The following is a 21,042-nucleotide window of genomic DNA, read 5'->3' as shown; positions in this document are numbered from 1 at the left end:
TATGCCAGCTTTCTAAGCAAATTACATAGTTTTAAAGTCTAAATTGGCACTTAAAAAGCTTTGGTTTGAGTGCTGAGCAGCAAGTATTTTGGAAAGTTGTTTTGGTTTTTTTGGTTTTTTGGGTTTTTTTTAAGAAAAGAACAGGGTCACTAAAGTGAGATAAATGCACCAGCATTAACTAAAGATGAATGATTAAAGATGACCATCTCACTGAAACACAGGTTGTTACTTCTGTCTATTTGTTAGATAGGGTATCCTGCCTTCCTCCAGAACCCCTCAAATGTCTTATACTGTACTTCAGCTACTTTTTGTTTCCTTCTGTGGATTTTTGCATCATCCTGCTCCCTTTAAAGCATTTCAATCAGACTATTTTAAGACAGTGTTCAGAGACCTTGGGGATTCCTCTTCCTGTTAGTAATAGATCATTAATCTCCTTGTATTTGACACACTGCTTCATATTGCACCCATCCCTCATCCTCACAGGAAGAGGCCTTCTTCATGAAATTAAAGGAAAAACACTTGTTATCAAATTGAAAATAAAGATTAGGTTTGTTAATATGTAATATCGGGTTATAATTCCCACACCGTTGAAGTGTTTGAGTTTTGGGTTTCTTTTTAATGCACATATTGTTGAGGTGGTTCACATATTACAAGTCCAGCCTTTCCTGAAAGTTAGCAATTACTTAGGTTTGGAATATTTCCAAGTAATTTTTGCTATCATTATTAGCCTAATCATTTACTATCATTGTAAACCTATTCTATCTATAGCCATATAAAAATTTAGCTTTCAAAAGAATGTAATCAAGTTGGTACACATTTCTGTGTATTTGTGGTTGGCTAACATTTTACAGGATGGTATACAACATTCCTGTTGCACCTACCTGTAACACTACATATGGCAGGTACTCCATAAGATGATTTGGATGAGCAAAATGAGGTGAGAAGTATGTATACTCACATAATTCTTGAAGTGTTTTCTAAAGTCTTTTGCATGAAGCACTGAGTTTCTGAAAATACCATCTTCCTATGCAATATTTGCATAACACACTCATGGGCCTGCGTTTATTTATTAATACAAGATAATTAAATAAGAAGTAACCAAACAACTAACAGGATCTTTGCTCATTACAGTAACCAAAGACTGTGTTGCCATTATGAGAAAGTTTTTTCCTTGTGACTAATATCCTTTGCAATACACTGTCTATGTGTGCTTTCACTCTCCAGGGTAGCTACCATCTAGTACTTGACACTGAATCATTCTTACACTCAGAATACTGTCAGAAATATCTTCAGGGCCATGCACAAGCCATCCCTTCTGCATGCCATGTGTTTAAGTATAAAAATAGGTGTCTCCCTTCCTTTGAAGTCCTTTCCAGCTGCAAAATCCTTTAAAAGGCTTTAGGCCCACTAACACATAGGTGGTGAAGGTTCCTACAGATCACCTCACCAAAAGACACAGTCACACAAAAATGACCTTTCTCCTTGGGATATTGTTTGTGTGTGCACCAATGCTTCAGGTGACTGCAAGCAGTATTACTTGGCATGTGTCAAAGAGCTGGAATAAGTGTCTTAAGACTCCTAAGGAGGCTGTGTGTTCCTTTCCAAAGGAAAGGTCATGTCTGGAGGCCCTGAGGTTGGCCTGCTGTTTGGTGGATGAGGATCCAGGAGCCCACAGGTGTCAGAGAAGGGAACATCCCTCAGGGAAGTCTTCAGCCTCCCTTGAATCCAAGTGGAGTGCACCCTGAGAGCAACTGCACACTATTTTCACCATTTCATTGTTAATTAGTCCCGAGTCCATATTCAGGAAGGCAGTTTCAATATTAAGATGGCCAGCCCTATAAACTTTTCACCTTCAGACACAGGCAAGGAAACTCCCTGAAACATCTTGTGCTTTTTATAGAAGCAAACATATCCTGCCTGGCCTATGTTGTACCATGCAGCTTATGTGCTGGGCGCATGCAAAGAAAAATACAAAACATTTCCTGGATTTAATGGAACTTGGACTGAGCATTAGAAAAGGGAAATCTTCCTTAGAAAGCACTCCCTCCCGGCAGGGTGGGCAGGTAAAGAGGGAGCAGCCCAGAGGGTCTGACCCTCTCTCACTCCCTTTGCTTAAATATGGGCTGCCAGAAGACCAGTGGCAGGACAAGCATGTAGCCACAAGCTCAAAGGGAGTTGTACTCAGGGCAGCTTGAGCAGAGTCTTCGCTTCCAAAGAAGGGCTCTTAGAAAGCCACCTTTTACCTCTTTGCCTTTTTAAGCATACCTTTGAGTGCTCCTGTCCTGATAGGATGAGCAAATAGCAAGAGCCACTCTGTGGAGGATTCAAGGCAGAAACAGCAGCCAACAGCCCGGGTATTGTGGCAAAATCAAGGAAATTTAATTTATAACTGTGATAAAAGGATGAAATTCAGATTTGCTCTATAGTTAGAGTTGTGGTGCAGTGGGTATAAAGGCTACACCTGTGCACATACACAGAATCACAGAATGGTTGAGGTTGGAAGAGACCTCTGGAAATATAGTTTAACCCCCCTGCTCAAGCAGGGTCACCTAGACCACATTACCCAGGACCTTGTCCAGGCAGCTTTTGAATATCTCCAAGGATGGAGACTCCACAATCTCTCCGGGCAACCTGTTCCAGTGCGCTGTCACCCTCACAGTGAAAAAGTTCTTCCTCATGTTCAGATGGAACTTCCTGTGTTTCAGTTTGTGCCCGTTGCCTCACGTCCTGTCACTGGGCACCACTGAAAAGAGTCTGGCTCCATCCTCTCGACACCCTCCCTTCAGATACTTGTATACATTAATAAGATCTCCTCTCAGCCTCCTCTTCTCCAAGCTAAACAGGCCCAGCTCTCTCAGCTTTTCCTCATAGGAGAGATGCTCCAGTCCCCTAATCATCTTTGTAGCCCTTCGCTCAACTTGCTCCAGTAGTGCCACATCCCTCTTGTACTGGGGAGCCCAGAACTGGATGCAGTACTCCAGATGGGGCCTCAGCAGGGCTGAGTAGAGGGGGAGGATCACCTCCCTCAACCTGCTGGCAACACTCTTCCTCATGCAGCCCAGGATGCCATTGGCCTTCTTGGCCACAAAGGCACATTGCTGGCTCATGCTTAACTTGGTGTCCACCAGCACTCCCAGGTCCTTCTCCGCAGAGCTACTTTCCAGCAGGTCAGCCCCCAGCCTGTACTGGTGCATGAGGTTATTCCTCCCTAGGTGCAGGACTCTGCACTTGCCTTTGTTGAACTTCAGGAGGTTCCTCTCCGCCCACCTCTCCAGCCTGTCCTGGTCCCTCTGAATGGCAGCACAGCCCTCTGGCGTATCAGCCACTCCTCCCAGTTTGGGATCATCAGCAAACTTGCTGAGGGTGCACTCTGTCCCTTCATCCAGGCCATTGATGAAGAAGTTGAACAAGACTGGACCCAGGACTGACCCCTGGGGGACACTGCTACTACAGGCCTCCAACTAGACTCTGTGCCACTGAGCACAACCCTCTGAGCTCTGCCATTCAGCCAGTTCTCAATCCACCTCACTGTCCACTCATCTAGCCCACGCTTCCTGAGCTTGTCTATGAAGATGTTATGGGAGACAGTGTCAAAAGCCTTGCTGAAGTCTAGGTAGACAACATCCACTGCTCTCCCCTCATCTCCCCAGCCAGTCATTCCATCATAGAAGGCTATCAGATTGGTTAGGCATGATTTCCCCTTGGTGAAGCCATGCTGACTACTCCTGATCACTTTCTTGTCCTCCACATGCTTGGAGATGGCCTCCAGGATGAGCTGCTCCATCACCTTTCCAGGGATGGAGGTGAGGCTGACTGGCCTGTAGTTTCCTGGGTCCTTCTTCTTGCCCTTTTTGAAGACTGGGGTGACATTGGCTTCCTTCCTTCCAGTCTTCAGGCACCTGTTCTGTTCTCCGTGACCTTTCAAAGATGGAGAGTGGCCTAGCAATAACATCCACCAGCTCCCTCAGCACTCGGGGGGGCATCCCATCGGGACCAATGGATTTGTGGGTGTCAGGTTTGCCTAAGTGATCTCTAACCCGATCCTCCTCAACCAAGGGAAGTCTTCCTTTCTCCAGACTTTCTCTCTTGCCTCCAGGGTCTAGGATGCCAGTCTTAGCAGTAAAGACTGAAGCAAAGAAGGCATTCGGTATCTCTGCTTTCTCTGTATGCTTTGTCATCAAGGCCCCTGCCCCATTCAGCAGCAGACCCACATTTTTCAGTCTTCCTTTTGTTACTGATGTATTTAAGAAAGCCCTGCTTGTTGTCCTTGACATCTCTTGCCAGATTATATTCCAAATGGACCTTGACCTTCCCAGTCCCATCCATGCATACTCAGATGATGCCCCTATATTCCTCCCAAGTTGCAAGTTCCTACTTCCACCCTCTGTACACTTCCTTCTTCTGTCTGAGTTTTGCCAGGAGCTCCTTGTTCATCCATGCAGGTCTCCTGCCCCCTTTTTCTCTACTTCCTGCTCATTGGGATGTACCATTCTTGAGCTTGGAGGAGGAGATCCTTGAATATCAACCAACCTTCTTGAACCCCTCTTCCTTCTAGGACCCTATCCCATGGGATTCTTCCAAGCAGGCCTGAAGAGGCCAAAGTTTGCTCTCCTCAAGTCCAGGGTTGTGATCCTGCTCTTTGCCCTGCATCCTCCTCTCAGGATCCTCAGCCCCACCATCTCATGGTCACCGCAGCCAAGGCTGCCCCCAACCTTCATATCTCCAACCAGCCCCTCCTTGGTTGTTGGTACAAGGTCCAGCAGAGCACCTCTCCTCATTGGCTTCTCCATCACCTCTCTCAGGTAGTTATCATCAGTGCTCTCCAGGAACCTCCTGGATTGCTTGTGCCTTGCTGTGTTGTCCCTCCAGCAGATATCGGTGTGGTTAAAGTCCCCCATAAGAACCAGGGCCTGTGACTGAGATGCTACTTCCAGCTGTCTGTAAAGGCCTCATCTTCTTCTTCCTGATCAGGTGGCCTATAGCAAACACCTACATCAGTGTCACCCATGTTAGTTTGCCCTTCAGTCCTTACCCATAAGCTCTCGATCTGCTCATGGGTCACCCCTAGGCAGAGCTCAATACATTTCAGTTTCTCTCACATAAAGGGCGATTCCCCCTCCTCACCTTCCTGACCTGCCCTTCCTAAAGGGCCTATAGCCATCCATGGCAGCACTCCAGTCATGTGAGCTCTCCCAGCATGTGTCTGTAATTGCAATGAGATCATAGCCCTGTGACTGCACACAGATCTCTAACTCTTCCTGTTTATTCTCCATGCTGCATGCATCTGCGTACAGGCACTTCAGGGAGGTATTCGAGCATGCTGATTTCCCTGAAGAGGTGCAAGAAGTTTCCCCATAGTCTTGTCTTATAGGTACCTCCTTAGCTGCATGCAGTTGCTGGACTCAAATCCTGTTTTGCTGACTGCATGGTCCCCATAACTCTCCCCTTCCCCCATTTCCTAGTTTAAAGCCCTCCTTACCAGGTCGGCCAGCCTGTTAGCAAAGATGCATGTGCCCCATTTAGTGAGGTGGATCCCACCTCTCCCAATCAGTTGGGAATCGCAGAATGGTTGAGGTTGGAAGGGACCTCTGGAGATCATCTAGTCCAACCCCCCTGCTCAAGCAGGGTCACCTAGAACACGTTGTACAGGATTGCATCCAGGCGGGTTTTGAATGTCTCCAGAGGAGACTCCACAACCTCCCTGGGCAACCTGTTCCAGTGCTCTGTCACCCTCACAGTAGAGAGTTTTTTCTCATGTTCAGATGGAACTTCCTGTGTTTCAGTTTGTGCCCACTGCCTCACGTCCTGTTGCTGGGCACCACTGATAAGATTCTCCACAGAGCTGCTTTCCAGCAGGTCAACCCCCAACCTGTACTAGTGCATGGAGTTATTCCTCCCTAGGTGCAGGACCCTGCACTTGCCTTTGTTCAATCTTCAAACAGGATCCCATGGTCATAGAAACCAAAACCCTGCTGCCAACACCAGCTGCACAGCCAGTTGTTTACTTGCAGTATCTGTCTTCTACTCCTCCCATTCTTGCCCCTCACTGGCAAGATTGAGAAGAAAATGATGTGGGCCCCCACACCCCTGACCACTGTTCCCAGAGCTCTGCAATCTCATTTGACACTTTCCAAGTTGCTCTTAGCAGTATCATCGGTGTCCCATGGAAGAGCAGCAGGGGGTAATAGTCAGAGGGGCAGACAAGCCTTGGAAGTCTTTCCATGATGTCTTGGATCCAAGCCTCCAGCAGGCAGCAAGCCTCTCTAGACAAGAGGTCAGGCTGGCAGATGGGTGCTGCTCTCCCCCACAGCAGGGAGTCACCCACAACAATTACTCATTGCTTCTTCCAGGTGTTCCTGTGTGGCACAGGGTCCATCAGTCCAGTTGCTTCACTTGAAGCCATGCCTAGCTCCTCTTCTGCTTAGAGGGCACTGAACCTCTTCATCAGCTGCAGATCTTCAGGAGGGGCAAGAGTCTTTCTCTTCATGAGAGGAGTGAACAGGTTCCAGCCTTCATCATCTACAGATTTATAACTTTTACTGTTCCACATGGCACAGAGCCCATCTGCATCTCCACTGCTGTGGGAAGTTGAGACTCTTGAAGCCGTATGGTCTCTGAGAATCTCTCTCTCACTCCTTTTCTCAGATGCTACACAGCCTGCTTGCTTCCTCTTGTAACTCCTTTACCTGGCAACACAACTCACCATCAACAACACAGCTTCTGCAGAAAAAGCTGACTTTCAGCCATCCCAAGCTCATAGGGAGGCCCCAGGCACTCCCTGCAACCCAAGACTCATAGAGCTGCATATGCCATTCAGAAGGTCAACCTGAGTGGAAGCCTCTGACATGGCAGATGCAGCAACTCCAGTGGCTACTGGGGACTGCATTCAGCAGCATGCTATAACCATACCTGAGGAAGCATAAACTACTGTAGCTGGAGAGGAGGGCACCTGCTGCCCAAACTGCTGCATCTGTTGACTATGTTTAAGAGCTGTGTTCTAGGCCTGGCACTTATACAGGCCTCTCCCTAGCACCAACCAACAGGGTGTTTGACCCACCCTAATCAAGAGTCAGCTGACTCTTGGCTCAGAGTAAAGGCCCCACCTTCCTTCGACCGGGGGCACCCAACAGAGCTCGTTAGCAGCAGCCACTCCTTGCTAGATCTTCCTGGGAGAAGTTAAGGCCTCCTGTAGCTGTCCTTACCTAGCTCTCCTAGCTCTCCCAACCTGTGAGCAGCAAGCACCCTCTAGTCCCTCAGAGGGTTCCCAGAAAGCTCCCCCCAACCTCCAACAAGGTTCTCAGAAGTTCTAAGCAGAGCCCAGACACTGCTGCGCAAGCTGCTGCTGCTACCCAGCACATTTAGTCATTAATTCATGGAGTGGTCCAGAAGCCCACTAGCTAATTGCTGCGTAGATGAGACAACAGACTGATCTGCGATGAAGTAACTCACTGAACTGGGCAGCTTGACAGCAAAATGATCGGCTGATCTGCTAGCCACTTCACAACAAAACAACTGACTAATTGGTACAGGAGTTCTCCCAGCAGACTGGGGCAGTCCCAGAGATCCTGCCAGGGAGCTCCTGCTTTTCACAGACCAATTGATAGACACTATCTGTATGTTTAGATGTACTGATCAAGCCTTTAGGATAGAGAAATCCAGAGCAGGCCCAGGAATTCCCCCAGGCTGAAGGATCTGACTAAACCATACATAGATAACATTAAATAGTCAGTGGAAACTATTCCTGCCTCCTATGCAAGAATGGGAATGTAGGACAGTCTTTTGCTCATAGTGAAGATACATTTCATATTGTTACTGTCACGTGAAGGGAGAGAAAGGGGTAATCAACTTTGCCTACCAGAGCCCTCCTAAAAGGGCTTTCACTGAGTCAGGTTCACAAAGTTGAACAATACTTTGGTAATCAACGTTTGCCTGCCAGAGCCCTCCTCAAAAGGGCTTTCACTGAGTCAGGTTCACAAAGTTGAACAAAATAAGAAAGGCCCTCCCCTTTGGTAATCAACGTTTGCCTGCCAGAGCCCTCCTCGAAAGGACTTTCACTGAGTCAGGTTCGCAAAGTTGATCAAAATAGACAATTTATTAAAGCGACAGATCAACAGGTTCAGGATTGCCGGTGATAAATGCACTTACTGCAACAAATTCTACTTTTTCTGAGCTCAAACTGATAATTAAGCGCTTTCAACAATGGTATTTTTCCCGGGATAACGTCCGACGTTGTCAGAGGCGCAAACCTTACCAAAAAGGCGTCCCTGTTTTGGGGAGAAGAGAGGTCCAGGCCCGTCGACCCGTCCGTAGGTTGGTGTTCTCGTCCTCCAAATGGAGGAGCGTTTATGCACTGAATTTATACTCTTGGCAAGGTGGGGCTGAGTCAAACACTGTGGGATGTTTGGTCCTTGTCGAGCTCAGTAGAGGGTGTCAGTGGCTGCTGGCCTTTATTTTCTTTTGCCCTTATCAACAACACCAGGCTGCAAGACTCCTGCCTCGCCCCAGGTGTCATTTTGGGTAGAGCAGTGGCCAGTGGCAGGACCTCCACCTCGCCCTGGGCGTTGTCTCACCCCTCACCCGCATGGGCATCAGACCGCAAATCACCCTTTGTATTCACTGTTTACCCCATGGCAGGGAGGATCACAGATAATCACAGACCATTATCCCACACATATATAGATAATCAATAAAATCTGATCATGTATAAACTGTAGTGGTCACATAGGTGCACAGCTCAACTGGATTGCAGGAATTCACAAGGACAATGGGGAGTCTCATTACATCTTGCTGAAGGCACCGCTACAGGGATGTTTGCAACATTGATGCGATTCCCCACATGAACATTACCATATGCAAAAGATCCCAATAAAATAACAAACACTCTATGCATGAGTCTGTGCAACAGTATATTCAAGCAATAAAGTCTAAGTGGAAGAATGAGAAACCATTTGTCAGCATGAGGGAGTTTCTAAGTTCTGGAAAAGTGGACAGCTTGGCCTTTGAAACTCTGATAACACGTAAATGCATTTTGAAGAAGATGAAGGAAACAAGTAAAAACTCAGCACCTGGCTTAGATCAAACAAGTTTAAAAGACCCCCAGAGGTTTGGTATTAGCAGAACTCTATAAATTATGGCTGCCAAAAGGGGTACTGAATGGTATCAAAGAACACAGAACTATTTTAATACTGAAATCAACTCATCTGGAGAAACTGAAAGATCCATCAAAATCTGATCAATCACCTTAGTACTCTTTTCACAGATATTGACTGCCAGGGTGTCGCGAAAGGAGTGATGCACTTCACTCATAAGAGGGAAGCAGCACTACATTTACTGCAGTAAGACAGCGACTTAACAAAGTTCAGTCATAAATAAGAACAATTTAATGAGGTTCGATTGGCAAGGTTCACTCAGTTATTTACTGCATGAAGGACAGGGTCAGATGCAACGGAGACCCTCCCGTTGAGTCACGAGGTTCAGACTGGACCCCCTTGCTTTCTAAACTCCTTCAGAGAGAAGCCTAGGTGCAGCTGGATCCAGTCCTAGTCCCAGACTTGGTCAACGGTTCATATCTAAAGGAGTGTGTGCGAAGGAAACCCTCCCATTGAGTCACAAGGTTCAGACTGGACCCCCTTGCTTTCTAAACTCCTTCGGAGAGGAGCCTACGTGCGGCTGGATCCAGTCCTAGTCCCAGACTTGGCCAACGGTTTATGTCTAAGGGATTATGTGCGCAATTAGTCAGAGATATAACTCAGCAAAGTTTCGTGAAGTTCGCAAAAGTTCAGCATGCTATTAATCACTTACCGAGGATCTGTCACGGGTAAGGAATCTCTCAACCTCAAGGAGTAACCTTGAGAGGTGTCCCTGTTCAAGGGGAGGTTCTGCAGTGCAGCCTGCTGCCATGCAGGAGAGCTCAAGGGGCTCTGGGCTGCCCCCTATTTATGGGGGGGAGATGATTGACTCATGGTCATATTTGCATACTAGACGGGCCTTAGTTGGCACATGCTCAGCCAGCCCCTACATACGTGCTGTTTACAGGGAGGTCAGGTTGAGGGGGAGAGAGCACATCAGTGGGGGGGAAGGAGCACACTGTCACACAGGGTAACAAAAGCTTGGCCTATTTGACAGAAAGCTCTGTCAAAACCTTTACAAAAAGCTTGCAACTCTGAACACCTACACAGTGCTGAGACTCCTATACTTGGCAGACTATGCAAATGCAAAGGATGCATACAGAAGGGCTGTTAAAAAATGGTGACACCTCCCAGCCTGTACATGTGATAGCCTGTTGTACAACAGCACTAAGGGTGGTGGCCTACAACTTTATTCCAAAAGGACAAGTGCAGTGATTACATATAATCCCACTTGCAAGGTATCACCATCAGAGAAATTGCTGTAGAAGGTGTGCAGAAAAACTAATTACAGATTAGCCACTGGAGAAAGTGGCCACAGGATAGCCACAGCAGAAAGTAAAAAGACCAAACATTATTGGTAAAATAGCTCTAAAACTGCTAGCTACTGGATATATTAATGGGAACAAACAACTGAAAGGAAATGCCACCTCCAAAAACAAAGTGGCTGGGGAAAAGTTTCAAGAGTGCAGAGGGACTGTGAGCCATGCTGTGACTGTCATTCGCTGTCATGCGCTCTAGGACAACCCTGTGTTCCAGCCTCATTTCAGCCAGGAGAACTGTCCAACTTTTGGAAAAGCACCTCTCCACCCTTTTCTTCATAACTGTTCCTGCAGGCTTGTATTTCTTAGACACCTCGCTTCTAAGATTGATTTACACAGAATAAAACCCTCAGCCAAACTGGCTGGTGCTTCGTATTACAAAATACTACCTCCCCCTTGTGGCTGGTCGCTTGGCTAGCCAGCAGCTAAAGTGGCAACCTAAGGTTGTTATAACTTTCTTTGGCACACAATTATTATGCCACGCAGTCAGGGCTTTCTGGTCCAAACATGACTGGACTGTAATAATAAGAAACACAAGAAATAACATCTTTTTTAGTGACCAAGACAGAATGAATTTATCTGCACCAGACTGGATGTTGTGGTAGACCTCTATGCAAAGATGGTATGCAGGAATTGGATGTAGCTCAGGAACCTAGTAGCATTTCCTTGTATACAACAGTATTGGAAAAGAAAACAGTAGAAACCTTGATTAAAGAACACTGTTCATTGCTTAATGAACATCACAAGCAACAATCTACAACTGTCAACATGGTCTGTTGCCTTCTGGAGAAGAGATGCATGTGGTGAGAAAGATCCAAGTAATAGCACCTTACTGGCTAAGAAATACAGATCTATGTTGGCCATCATGAGATCAAATAATTTCATGATGTTCACAGAAACATTTCTAGACATATGCACCCTACTTGCAATTTCCACCAAAGTGCAAAGATGAAAAATATTCTTCAAAGATGACAGCAATATTTCTGGGATCTCCTGAATGTATGCAGTGCAACAGTAAGGACAGCACATCAACAAGAACAAAACAAAGAAGGATGATGCTGCTGGAGCTGGTATTGTTCCACTGAAATATTTATATACAAAGCTGAAGCACACAAACTATTACACAAACTATTAATATATACAAAAATAAAGATCATGCCTATTTCTAGAAGAGAAAAAGGAGAAAAGTGCTGCATGAGAGTCAATGTCAGTTCTGGTCCGGATGCACTATAACAGACATGATGTTCATAGCTTGTTCCCTTTAATTCTTTTGCCACTAAAAGGACACTGTTACTTCCACAATAAACATGGACTCTGGCTATTTCTAGGTATGTCAGATTGCTCAAAAAAATTTCCTGACACCATAAAACAATTTCAGAATGAGATGCATGTGGAAGTCACTGTATATGACATCCTATCTCTATTGCTTTCTCAGTGGCCTAAAACAGAGTTTCAGTGACAGCTCAGTGCTGTTCTGTTTCTACTTTGCAGTGATACTTGCTGACACAAGAGGACCTCTGTCCTATCTGGAGAAGTTTACAATCGTATGGGAAGAGATTTAACCTCAAAAGTTTATTGGACTTCCCCAAAGCCTTCCAGGTAACCCTACTTGAACTGCTGTGGTGCTGATGACTGCAGCCTTGAAGCACACAGAGGAAACTAAATCATGCCAGCTGAGGAGCTGCATCTTTTGGTTATTTATCAGGCAGAGTTTGAGAACAACAGAGCATAAAACTTCAGACCCAGTTAAAGATCTACAGAATGTTTTTTGGCAGGGTAAACTCTGTAACTACCTGCTGTTGAATATTAGCCCTAAACCTAGGTGACTCTGGATCATTTTGCCAGCTTATCTCTTATTCAGATATGACTATTAGAGCCCTCTGAGCTGTGGATTCTGAGTCTTCTCCTGAACCTTGGGTTCAGAGCTCCTTCTTGGTGGAGCTTGTCAAGGATTTTGCCCATTGGTAGCCCACAAAAGGATTTGCTTTTGTGGGCTATGTCCAAGCAGATTCTGCCAGGGACAAACTGTCAGGGAAAGCACCTCTAAATGTTCTTCCTCCTCACTTCTATTATATCTTCCCCACCCTTACCCATCACACAAGGCTCATCACACAATCTTTGCTTCCCACAACCCCCCTCTTCAATACCCTCTCTGCATCTGAGCCCGGTTGTTTCCTTTTTTTGGCCTGGGGTGCTGGCAGCAAACCTTGGTGGAGGAGGATCAGGTTAGGGAACATTTAAACAAACTGGACATACACAAGTCCATGGGACCCGATGGTATGCACCCATGAGTGCTGAGGGAGCTGCCTGATGTCCCTATGACAGTCTTTGAAAGATCATGGTGACTGAGGGAGGTTTCTGAGGACTGGAAGAAAGCAAATGTCACTCCTATCTTTAAGAAAGGCAAGAAGAAGGATCCAAGCAACCACAAGCTAGTCAGCCTCATCTTGACCTTTGGGAAGGTGATGGAGCAAATAATCCTGGAAACTGTTTCCAAACATACTAAGGACAAGAAGGTGACTGGGAGAAGTCAGCATGGATTTATGAAGGGACCAGCTTGATAGCCTTCTATGATGATATGACTGGCTCGGCAGATGAGGGACAGCAGTGAATGTTGTTTATCTTGACTTTAATAATGCTTTCAACACTGTCTCCCATAATATCCTCAGAGAAAAACTGATGAAATATGGACTAGTTAAATGGACCATGAGATGAACTGAAAACTGGCTGAACTGCTGGGCTCAGCAAAATGACGTCCATGTGGAGAACAGGGTTGATACTGAGACCAGTACTGTTTAACATCTTCATTAAAGACCTGGGTGATGGCACAGAGTAACCCTCAGCAAGGTTGCTGACGATACAAACTTGGGAGGAGTGATTGATACAGGAGATGGTTGTGTTGCCATTCAGTAGAACCTCCAGAGGCTGGAAAAATGGGCAAACAGGAATCTCATGAAGATCATCAAATGGAAATGAAAAGTCCAGCACCTGGCGCTGAATAATCCCACGCACGAATACAGGCTGGAGGCTGACCTGCTGGAAAGCAGCTTTACAGAGAAGGACCTGGGAGTCCTGGTGGACATCAAGTTGAACACGAGCCAGCAATGCACCCTTGCAGCAAAGGAGACCAACATCATCCTGGGCTGCGTTAGGAAGAGCATCACCAGCAGTTTGAGAGAGGTGATTATTCCCCTCTACTCAGCACTTGCGAGAGCACATCTGGAGTACTGTGTCCAGTTTTTAGCTCTCCAGCACAGGAAAGACATGGACATACTGGAGTGAGTCCACCAAAGGGCTGCAAAGATGATTAAGGGATTGCAGCATTTGTCATACAAGGAGAGGCTGAGGGAAGTGGGATTATTTAGCCTGGAGAAGAGAAGGCTCACAGGATCTTATCAATGTGTACAAATATCTGATGGGAGAGAGTAAAGATGACAGAGCCAGACTCTTCTCAGTGGTGCCCAGTGACAAGACAAGAGGCAATGGGTACAAATTGAAATATAAGAAATTCTGTTTAAACATAAGAAAAATTATTTACTGTAAGGGTGATTGATCGCTGAAACAGGTTGTCTAGAGAGGCTGTGAATTCTTGGAGATACTCAAAACCTAACATGACACAGCCTTGAGCAAATTGCTCTAGCTGACCCTGCTTTGAGCAGGGAGGTTGCACTAGATGATCTCCAGAAGTCCTTTCCAACATCAGCTATTCTGTGAGTCTGTGATTCTATAACATGTAGCCCAGAGAGGTTGTGCAGTCCCCATTCCTAGAGGTTTCAGGACCTGACCAGATAAAGCCCTCAGCATTCTGGTCAGTTCTCATAACTGACCCTGCTTTAAGCAGGAGGTTGGACTAGAGACCTCCTGAAGCCCCTTCCAACATGAATTGTTCCATGGTTATAATAATACTATGATTATTAAAACTCTTAACCATGACCAGTTCTGTCACAGTCTAAGGTAAGTATATTACATACAATTTTTTTTTCTGGAGGAAATTCACATGTTCCTAGTAGTAACCAGGAACAACATGGCTCCCATCCCATTAATGCTGTATATTTTGTTGCATGGGGATGATAAAGTGAGTATCAGCTAAACAGGGTAGAGGAAAATTAAGGAAAGAATGTAGTGCTCTCACCTAAACCAATGTCTGGAAATCATTTCACCCAGGTACACAGACACACCAGCCAACCTGGAAATGTGGAAGTAGGAACCTGTTTATTCTGCGGTTTCTGTCACAAAAGCAAGGGTACATGCTTCTAGGCTAGCTGTCCATGGACTCTTTTCACCTCTTCACAGACACATGCAGACCTCCATGTTCTTTCCATGTGAAGTATAGGTGCAAAAAAGGTTAAATGACTAAAACTAGACAAAGACTAATTCTGCTTACTGTATAGGTTGTTTTGAGCAGTACAAGCTGACTGTAAAAAGTATAATTAACTCTGGTGAGATAATGCTATAGAATCACTAGAATAAGAGATTTCATACAAGTATCTGCTACAAAACTAAAAAAGTCAAAAAAATAATGTTGTAACAGCTTGGGACACTGCTGAGCAAGATCACAGAACAAACTTGGAGTTTATGATTATATTGCCTTTAGCTTTAATGCTCCATGAATGTCACTCCCAAAATATTTGAAGAATTACAGACTTGTCCTATGTTGTACCAGAGACAATGGGATCAAGAAGAAAGGACCATATTGTATTTCATTCCTGAAACTAGGACTGGATGCAAACCACACATTGCTGCTGCTCGCTGCTTCTCTCTTTGACTTTAAACTAAAGAATTTTTTTTTTTCTAAAGAAGACACCTTCCCTGCCTTCCTTCATACCTTCTCCTTGTCCTCTCCTTCACAGCATCCACCGGAAGAGGTTACCTACTGCAGTGCCCTTTGGCCCTTGAGGGAGGCCAGAAGAAGACAGATGGCCCAGTCAGGTGCTTCAGTTGGTTGATTCAGTTCCTCCACCTCAGAGAGAAATGTGGCCTTCTCCATGAGGGGGTAGTTTTCTGCAAGGCTAATGAGCTGTGCCGGCTTGCAGGTGCCAGGGCCAGCCCAAAGAGGCCCAAAGCGAGGTCAGGAGCAGGGTGAGGCTGTTGGGTGGTGGGTCTCCGTCTGGGTGGCAGGCCCCACCTGCGCCTCTGGGGGAGGAAGGGAGGGGGCCCATCGCGCCCCTTTTCTGAGAGCCAAAACCACTGGAGACCTGCTGTAGCCAGCTGCCCAAGCAGCCCTGCTGGCTGTGAAGACCCCCTGGAGCGTGAGGCAGGTCTGGTCCCTGCCCCTGCCCCAGCCTTCTCCTGGGGTGGCTGTTTGTGCCAGTCAGGTCAGGCCTGTGGAAAAAAGCCTTGACTACGTGCCTTTCCACCGTGTGTCAGCTCTCTGATTCGCTTCCCTCTGCCACTCTCCTCATGCCCTGGCTGACGCCACCCCCAGCCCTCTCCTGCCCATTGCCGTTCCCCTCCATTGCCAGACCTCTCCCCCTCGCCGCCTGCCAGGCCTGGCACTTGCCCCAGGCCTGGTCCCCATGGACCGAGGCAGGCACCCGCCTCGTCCTGGGCCTGTCCTGGGGGTTGCCGCACCCCCCAGCCTCCCCTGCCAGGGCCCGATGCCTGGCTGGGCTCCTCGTTGTCACCTCTCCTCCAGCTGCTTTTCTGCCCTGCTTGTCCCCCTCCTGAAGCATAACCAGCTCCCTGTCACCCTCCTTCGCTGTGCTGGAGTGCTGGCCATGGCTTCTGTGAAGGGCTTTAAGGAGGCATTAGCAGCGCTCCTGTGATTGAGGTTACTGAATGTGTTGATGGCAATAAGTTTGCTAGACTTCAGGCAGCTGGGCCAGAGTTTTCCCTCCCAGCTCTGTGATGCTGCCTCAAGGCCCCCGGAAAGGGGTCGCCCTCAAAAGTATCAGCTCTTGGTCCTAAAAATGAAGGAGTTTTCCAGCTCCCAGTTGGACACAGCTGAGGGGCATCCGGTCGCTCCGGGGACAGACTGGTGGGAACAGGGGTTTCCAGGGGCCTGTCTTGGCACCAGGCTAACAGGAAAGATGACAGCACTGCCAAGCGCTGCTGCTAAACCGGGGTCAGGTTTCCCTGAAGCTCAGGCCACCACCAAAGGCAGGCTTGGAGGTCTCCCAAATGCCAAAATGGGAGCAGGTCGTGAAGTAACAGCTGCTGCCTCCACCTCTGAAGGGCAGATAAAAGCATGGCCTGGACATGCCTATCTTTTCTCAAAGGGAAGCCATGCTCCAGTTGGGAGCCCAGCTATTTAAACACAGAGGGAAAAATAAGTCTTTAAGAAGCTTAGTGCTGATATGTAACCTGTTTTCTTTTCCCTTCTTTTTGTTTTGATTAATGTCTCTGGTATCCTTCTACTGCAACTTTTTTCTTTGCTTCTACCTCCCTTTCGTACTCTTTACTTCTATCTTCATCACCTTGTGAGATGACAGACTGATAGTGCTTTATCAATGCTATTATCTAATCAAGACTTTGACTATTTGTTCAGGCAGGTTCTGAAAACACACAGGTTCAATGTTCCCTGGCCCATTTGGAATTTCAATCCTTTCATGAGACTTTAATTTTTATATATCTCGATCATTGCAAAGTAGTGGTATCAAATTAATTTAAATAGCATCATGAAATAGTTAGGGTTTGAGACACACGATCAAAAGAAAGACCTCTTCTTCTAACTCTTGAAAGCAGCCTCCTTTTGTGGGATACTACAATTGCTAATGTGGAGATAATATCTTGAATCATTTTCATCTAACAAAGGAATATACCCATATTCTTCCAAATATCTATACATATCTATATATGCATATTCCAATAAAGTATATGTGAGGGAAGCTTCCTTTTTAATCATGTTTCTGTAAAATTATGAGTTACTTATGAACAAGTTGGCTTACTTTTTTTGTATACCCTCTTTTAACTTGTGAAAAATTAGTTTGCTAAAAATATGGGAGTAGTAGGCAAGAACACAAAGATGTCATTAGAAATGTTTTATCGATAATAATCCAATCTAAATGTAAGATCCATTTTCTCCCGAATTTACAATTTGCAATTTGAAAAATATGCCTTGTTTAGCAGCTTATATTGTGAAAGGGTTCATTTCATAGAAGTTCATTAGCCATAACAAACTCTGTGAAACATGACAAACTTAAGCCTTGCATAACTTGAAGGAGATGTATGTTTTAGAGCAAAGCGAAGGGCTCTGGTGAATACACAAGTGACTTTGTAGCAATGGTTCTGTGTTTGATGGCACAGTCTTGCACTACAATAAGTGTGAATTAATCTGATGATACTTTCCCTGAGTACAATCTGAGATGTTACTGAGTAAATCTGAGATTATCTGAGAAAATCTATGTAAAATCTGAGATTACTGTCTCATGTTCCCTACAACATAACTACTAAGATTACCTTCCTCTGATACAGGAGGCAGAATAATAACCTAGGTGAGTTTTGAGTTCCTGGAGCATACAATTTCTTGCTAATGGCCAATAGGTCAATGTCTTTCTCCAGAAATGAAAGTTAAAATCTCAAATTTGTCATGGTATGTTAGAGGGAAAAAGCACGCATAAGCAAGTCCTGCAGAACAGTCGGTGTGTGGTAACTTGAGAGGTCCAGTCCACAGGGTGGCAATATAGACAACCCCTCCGTGCAATTACAGATCACGTTAGAGCTGATGTCTTTGTTACTTCAAGTCCAAAAAGGTGCTGTGCCTTTCAATATCATTAGCCATGCAATTACACTGATAAAGAAATTGGAGCTAGATGCTATACCAGCATATTTGCTTGTGCAAATATTTAACAACTGCTAGATGACTAACAACCACTGGAACCTGGCATTACCCAAAGTAAGAAAAGCTTCTTCAGATTTACACTTTGAATTAACTCAGTAGAACACAATCTGAAATGTGTTTTGGATCCTGATATAAATTGCTTGCATATGAAACTCTTAGTACAGATAAATTTTCGTATCATCCCAACACAAGTGCAATTTTCTTTCATACTCTGTTGAAGTGTCCTCATATATTTTGATTCCCAAAGGAAGTTACATTCATTCCTTCTGTGTCAACTTGTATTGTGCTTAAAGAGAAACATGCTATTTTAGCATTAATAAATTCTATATGGAGTCTTTATTGACAAAGATTTAGGATTACATAGATTCATTAGTTCACAGCTATAAGCTGTTTGGACACCATGAAATCATGATCCAGTTCAGTTGTTGAAAGAGGTTTATATATGGCTTTGCAAAGCTATAGAACTAAAGCTTGCCCACAAGTCAGGGAATGTAGAGATATTATGAAATAAATTAGGGGAAGGGGTTTGTTTTTCCTGTTTGTTTTCTGTCTGCTTTCACTATTTATTACTATCTCATGTTCTCTACAACATGACTGCTAGGATTACCTTCCTCTGACTCAGGTGGCAGAATAATAACCCAGGTGAGTTTTGAGTTCCTGGAACATACAGTTTCTTGCTAACAACCAATAGGTCAATGTCTTTCTCAGAAATGAAAGTTGAAGAGCTGCAATTTGAAAGTTCTCTGTCACCACTTATAGGTGAAAATTGCTTTTTCTAGACAAGGAAAGTACAATATATGTAGTCTTTTTGGACCAGTAAAGCAGGTGTCATTTTACCACAATGGAATATGTTAGTTGAGCTACATAAGAGTTACAAAATGGATAAGGAACAAGGTAAAGATCTGGTAATGATAAGATGTACTGAAAGTAGAAATGATGATCCTGAGGAACATTACTAATGCAGTTCCTCAAGGGTCAGTTTAAGAACAGATCTTTTGTCATTCTTCCACTAGTAACTAAGGACAAATAGCAATAGCATGCTAATGAAATACTCATGACACAACCTCAGCAGCATTGTAAATGCTGAGAAGTAGAGTATCATTCAGGAAGAACTGAGTAGATCAGTGTACTGGAGTACACTGAGATAGAAATTGGATGAGATAGAAATTGGAAATTAATACACTCTTGGTAACTTAGAAAAAGATATTCTGCTGCACGTTAGGAAATCTTTGTTTGGAGCTGCCTGAGGAGAAGAAAGGCTTTGATCTGGTGGTTAATCAGGAGACAATTAATTCACAGAACTCATGGGTCATGAAAAAGGTAAGTGCTATTACTAGGTGGGTTAATAGAGGCATTTAAAGTAAAGTTAGGGAAATGTTAACACCTGATTACAAGGCACAGGGAAAATCCATCTGCTTTACTGCGTATGGTTTTATTTGCCCATGTCAAGGATGAAGACTTTTTTTGTAGCTTACCTATTCAAGAGAGAATGGAGAGCCTTTTTTAGGGAAGAAACTAAAATACCTTGCTTTGTTTAACCTATCAAAACTAAGGCTGAGATGAAATACAGCTGCAAAACTGTTTAAACTTAGGGGTCACATTTGCACTAACCTGTGGCTGTCGTAAGTACACCTGACTATGAACTGGCCATGCATGTATTATGGTTAAAAAAAAATTCATAGATATAAGAAGTAGAAACAAAGCTAATTTCTTAAAAACAGAAAGCAGGAATGAGAGGAGTGAGCTTCTAGACCAGCCTTTAAGTAATAAGGAGTGCAAAAAAGTCTATTTTGAATCAGCATGATGAGGTTGCAAAGGGATGCCATGACGTGTCGCCTTCTTTGGCAGGGGCAAGACTCAGTGACTTACAAGGTCCCTTTTGGTTCTTCATTTTGATCACCCTGTATCATCCTATCTAATGAACTTCTAGGGCTTAGCTGAAATAAAATTCCTACTTCCTACATACTGTGTTAGATTTTATATATGGTTTTCAGTGGCAAGTGCTTACCTTTTGGTAACAGTGAGGTACAGACAGAACTGGGTTGTTATGATTGTACTGAAAGAATAAAGAACACAGGTAGTACCTGGGATACTTGTTAGCAGGTGCTTCTTTTTCATTTTTGACCAGTGTATCATAAAGTCATTAGGAAGGTGAAGGGATCTTTCATTTCAAACCTATGTATAAGGAAGATATCTGCCTTCTTCAGGCCATGTCCTGTAATTGTTAGAGTTATTAGTGTAAATAGATTACATTCATGAATATAAAGGTCAGGTTTTATAATCCCTTTTATTCTCCCTCCTTTTCAGTTAGAGCATTTAATAGAATAAGATATCTGACAGAGAAGGAGAAACATGTTTCAGTAATTATGACAAAAAATACAATTTTGTAAGCATACACCATGGGAAACTGAATGTGATAGGGATTCACACACAGCTTACCTTCCTTACAAAAAGTAGTCTGAAACCTTTATGTTAGGTCTGGGGCCAGTGAAATCTCTTTACTCCATATCTGTTAGGGATATATATGCATTTTAAGTGAGCTTAAACAAGGGAGTGGCAAGGGGTATTTCATAACCTTATAGGTGACTACAGTTTATAGCCAAATTATCTCCTGAATTACATTAACTGAAATCAATGTCTTGTACTAGATGAACAGAATGTTCCATAAAACCTTGACAGATAAAGCATTAATAAGTGTCAGAGCTGACTTGGTTAATTGAATGATTTGCTGACGCTTCTTTTTACCACAAGTCTGCACTTTCAAGTTTAGTGCCAAAGGTTCGCTATATATAGCTGAAGACAGCAATTAGATGGT

The sequence above is a fragment of the Apteryx mantelli genome, chromosome 2, assembly GCF_036417845.1.
Source record: "Apteryx mantelli isolate bAptMan1 chromosome 2, bAptMan1.hap1, whole genome shotgun sequence".
In the NCBI taxonomy this organism is placed as follows: domain Eukaryota; kingdom Metazoa; phylum Chordata; class Aves; order Apterygiformes; family Apterygidae; genus Apteryx; species Apteryx mantelli.
This window is presented reverse-complemented; position numbering follows the sequence as displayed.